The following is a 5327-nucleotide window of genomic DNA, read 5'->3' on the forward strand; positions in this document are numbered from 1 at the left end:
AGAAACATCTGATGATGATGAGGAACCCTTTTTAAGACTCTCATGTATGCTCAGTTCTGGAATCTGATGTTTGTTTTCTTTGACAGGTTTAAAAGAAAAGTCTGTGGATTTAGACCCGAGGGAAGAGTCTGTAGATCAGAGTAAGTTTAAACTCTATTTTTGCTGTCTGATTTCTGTTTAGTTGATTGATTCTGTAAAATTTTTGTTATTTTTCTGAAAGATTTCAACTGGATCTACGCAGTGGTTGTAGTAACTCTGGCCTGTTCTTGTTGTCTCGCAATCTTCACCTACTGGAGATATAAAACTTATAAAAACAGGTAATTTTCTCCTTTCGCCGTTTTTCATCTACAACCTTTTAAAGCATCTAAATGCTGGTTATAAACTACAACTTTTCTTCCCTCAGGGGCCCCGAGCAGAACAAAACACCACTAAGAGAAACGCCTAAGGAAGGGTGAGAACATTTTCGCACAGAAAGTAATTTAGTTCTGTTTGTGATGTGGTTCTAGTTCTACCTTCAGTCGTCACCAGATCTGGTATCAGTTCCTCCTGTTCATTCAGACCTTTAGTATAAGGATTTCTGCTGAATGATATAATTTCCTAGAGGCGTACCACAGGGCTCTGTTGTAGGTTGTTTGATGGATATTTTATACATTATAATCCAATCTAAAATAATTAACTGATTCCAAAAGAAGATCAAATAATTTAACATAGTCTCAATATTTTAAGTCCAAATATAATATTTATGCCAACAAGTCATTATTTATAGCTTTATATCAACCTTTAAAACAGTACATTTCTCTTTAGTTCAGTTTAAGTTATTTCATAATGCAGACAAAACTCAATGGTGCTGCTTGTAATATGTGAATATATCATATATATCCACAAGGTGGATTTAAAATAAATTAGTTTAGGCTGAAAACTTCATGAGGGAAACCAAAAAGTATTTCAATCTAAAGTCAAACTAAAGAGGAATATTGTTTTATTATAATCTGTGACTCATTGTCTCATCAGGTCTTTTTGTTATCATTCTTTTCATCGTGTTTTTTCATTGTCTAACTTTGCTAACTGGTTTTATTGTATACTTTCTGTCTTTTCCAGGGCTTCTGCTAAAGTGGTCAAAACACCTTTACTGACGTTGATAAATGAGTGTAGACAGAGAACGTCTACCAAGAAAAGTCCAGAAAACAACACAGTCAAAGCATCACCTTCTGTTGCAAAAAGGTTGTTTTCTGAGTCGGACAATTTAACATGAGAGTAGAAGACCCTGTTGGTTATGTTTGGTCTAAATTAGGGATCTGTTTTATTTGATAAACCAAACACTGATATGTAGGTGAAACTGTCTGTATATTTCTCTATCTGTGTTTCTGTGAGGACCTAATCTCTGACTGTCATTTTTTTCTCATAATTCATGAACAATTATTTTTTTACAGTAGGGGACAGAAATATATTTTATATTGATAATTTCCATGTTCTTGTTAAACTGCTTTAAAATTTATTGATTTATCTGTTTAAACTATAAAGATGATTTTTCTTGTGGGAAGCCTAGTTTTATCATTGAAAGCATCTTTATTTTATTTACATCTACCCAAAAAAGGTTGGTATAACCTTTTCCCTTTTTTCTGTTAGGTTTATTATTTAGACATCATGTGCATTGTTATTTTGTTAGCCAGATTAGACAGAGCAGAAGGCCTTCCTTCACGTGGTGGATGTCACGGTGTGTATGGAGGTCCTCTAATCAAGACAGCCTTCGTGTCTTTAAGAGTACACAGGATATGGGCACATCTTGGAGCCGGTCTGATAGAGGAGAGCTATCTGTAACCCTGAAGCATAGAAGCAAGCTGCATGAAGTTCAAGACATGGATGGCGTATCAGTTTCTGATACGGACAGCTAAGCATCAACATGATGCAACACATAGACCCATGAGCTATAAGAAGCAGGTGATGACCTTGCACAGCTGTGGTCTCAAAAATCAATTAATATTTTTCTTAATTCAAATCAGGTCAAAGTTTGTAATTTGAGTTGAGCGACTTAAATGTTCCTTTAATCCTCTACGTCTGTCTTGTTTTACCTATAGATACATTCACCAAGCATAGGGAAAGTATTCAAACCAATTAAACATTTTCCAGAAAATCACAGTCAAACCTCCAGTGGTAAATTGTGATGTTTTTTTCTTTTAGACTTTTTACAGTTAAAATGCAACTGAAGAGTGTTGAATGCATTTTTTCAGCCCATTTCAGTCAACACTTTGTATTAACATGTTTTACTGAAGGTCAGTAGCAAAGACTTTAGTTTAAGTCATTTCAAGATTTGCAGAGGAGCCAAATATCAGTCAGATGGGATCTGCTAGAAGTCTTGCCCCAAGCTTGGCATAAATGCATGCCATACTTTTTAATTCATTAATTTGTAAAAAAAAAAAAAAAAAAATCTTTTGAAAACAATGCATTAATTTCCATCTACTTCACATTTGAGTAGCCCTACTACTTGTGTTGGAATTACATATAATGCCTCAAAAGGTCAATGTTGTGTTTGGAAAACGCTCCATAAAATAATCTAACAATTAAGAATTTATGCATTTTAATGTTGTCGTTAGTAATTAGGACACAAACTAACACTATTATGTGTTAAATCCATCAGTTCTTCCATGGAAATGTTATTCTCTTGTTTTATCTAATATCACTGTATAAATTAGTCCTATATAAGCACACATGCTCAAAGTGCTGTTAGCTAACAATCTCCTGACAGCAAAGTGTTGATTATTACGGTTCCTCCAGGCTTGTGTAATCCGACATTTCCTAAACCTGCCAGTACAAATGACTTTTACCCATTTGTGTGTATTTTCTCCAGATTATGATTAACTTTATTTATCCTTTTGGTTTGTACCTCTGGAAAAATAGTTTTCTTGAAACAACACAACACCGAAAGACACTGTCACTCATAAACAAAGAGCAATAAAAAATGAAATGAAGGAAAGATGTAAAATTAACCAATAACAGTAGAAAATGAAAATAGAGATGTGCATTTATAGTATAAATATATGGAACATAAATAAATAAGTATATAATTAAACTATTATAAATATCTGTATCGGGCAGCATGGTGGTGCAGTGGGTAGCACGGCTGCCTTGCTGCAAGAAGGTTCTCTGTTTGATTCCTGGGCCAGGGTCTTTCTGCATGGAGTTTACATGTTCTCCATGTGCATGCATGGGTTTTGTCTGGGTAATCCAGCTTCCTCCCACTGTCCAAAAAACATGACTGTTAGGATAATTGGCTTTTCTAAATTATCCTTAAGTGTGAGTTTGTGTGAGCATGGTTATGTGTCTTTTTTGTCTCTGTTGCCTTGCAACACACTAGCAACCTGTCCAGGTTGTACAGATAATTTCACCAAAACATTTATTATTAGTAAAAATGTCCTTCCAGATATCTACAACTGCAGGTTTAGTAAGAACTATTTAATTGTGGATTTCCATGATTGCCATTCTTCCTATATCTTTGTAACTTACATTAAAAAAAAAACAAAAAAATGTGTGCAAACGTTGCTTCAATTATCAGTTATGAACATATATGTGTTATGGAAAAATATACTTTTTGTACATATCTGATATTAAGTTCTTACTAGTAGGATTCCATTTTCAGATCGTTTAAAATCAAGACTGGCTGCACACTGGCTCAGATTAGATTAACGTGCATAATGGCCATCCAATAAGTTCAATGTTATGCTGGTTGTTCAATCTACGATTAATAGTACATTTTTCCTCCATAGGTTGTTTTTCTCTTATTAGCGATTGCCACCTTCTTGTAGTCAAGAGATTTGCATGCCTCAATGACCTTAAAAGAACTTTAATTGCAGCTTCGCTTCAGGTGGGATACTCAAACTGAGCAGTGTAGAGGCAATCCATTTATGTCAGGTTATACACAGTTTACATAATTTAATTTGTTTAATTCACTCAATAATATTCAAAAGCAGTAGAAACTTATATCCATCCCCTATTCAAATAAAATTAAAATTAGCTATTCAGCTAAGAAAACTATTACAGATATAAGATAAACATAAAACATACAAAAAATGACTGATATCACTTTATCCTAATCATTTTCATAATACTGCAAAAAAACATTTGAATTTTCAATCTTCTTCCATAAATTAACACTTTTAATAGAAATTTATCTTTCCATTGTTGCCTTTCTGGATCAAACTCTTCAGAGCCCCCTTTTTTCAATGCAGGTTAGTCAATGACTATATGTAATGACATTTCTACTAGTAGAGGTATCGTTTTCAACTAAGAAGTTTCATTTCTGGATGTCTAGACTTTTATTTTCACTTATATAAAATGGTCAATATGAACAGTAATAAATGGAATAGGAGATCTTAAATTAATTTCAAGACATCTAGAATGTTTATTTTTAATAAGAGGACTGTCATTTTAGACATCTGGAAGTAAGAAGCTCCATTTTTATGAAGGCGGGGAGAGACATCATTTGGGGTAAGAATTGTATTCAAAATATCTGAATGATCATGCCAGATGGGAAGAAGGTTATATTGGATGTCTGGAATGTTTGTGTCTACAACAAATGATTTTATTAAATACATATTCACACAAGATAATAAATGTTAAAAAAAAAATGACCTATCAAAATTTGAAAAGATTCACATGTTTCTGAAACTTTATTGTTACTTGTACAATTTAATTTAGGGTTCTGTTAAAAAATATGTAGCTAATTCAGGACAGTTAAAACTACAGGTCTGACGAGTTGTACTGGTTGTGACGAGGAAGTAGTTTGTGTTTGCTTTGAATAAATACCATAATTGCCTGCCTTATCCAGCGTCACTTCCGCATTACGAAGTGCGAATGCGGGTCTTATCTCAGCTGCAAATCATCATCGACGACGAGAAATATGAGGAGGGGTTAAAAAACCGCAAAATGCGAGCCGATGTTTTATTTAACTGTCTTTTATTGAACACCATCCTTCATACAGGTGAGAGATTATTTTTTATATATTTTTTAAACTAAGTATTTTTTTTGACATATTTACAAACTTTTTATTATGATTTAAAGTAAAATTGCCAAAGGGTTGGCATCAAAATAGGTGGATGTTTATTAAAATTTGAATGATCAGTTTAGCCCTACAGTGAAGTAAAGGCTATTTGTTTTTTTTTAAAACGAAAGCAAAAGTGAGATTTTTTGCTGGTAAGAAAACTATCCAGTAAGGATCCTGTGTTGATATAATAAAATAAATAAATAAAATAAAAATATCCAGAAAGGTTCATACAAGAAAATACTTATTTCCCATATCACTGAAATGTTGATGCTATAGTGTTCCTTCATTT

The 5327-nt window shown here is 33.2% G+C and overlaps 1 protein-coding gene and 1 long non-coding RNA gene across 2 annotated transcripts in view; both read left to right on the top strand.

Moving 5' to 3' along the window:
• The window catches only part of LOC107104639 (OX-2 membrane glycoprotein-like), a 19006-nt gene that overhangs the window by 2731 nt on the left and 10948 nt on the right, over positions 1–5327 (top strand). The window lies entirely within an intron of this gene.
• LOC107104637 lies at positions 85–500 on the top strand. Its single transcript, XR_001482273.1, has 3 exons — positions 85–140; positions 221–317; positions 404–500. It is a non-coding gene; the product is annotated as an uncharacterized LOC107104637 (long non-coding RNA).

Source organism: Cyprinodon variegatus, unplaced genomic scaffold (genome assembly GCF_000732505.1).
Source record: "Cyprinodon variegatus isolate N-32 unplaced genomic scaffold, C_variegatus-1.0 Scaffold1828, whole genome shotgun sequence".
NCBI classification, from domain to species: Eukaryota; Metazoa; Chordata; class Actinopteri; order Cyprinodontiformes; family Cyprinodontidae; genus Cyprinodon; species Cyprinodon variegatus.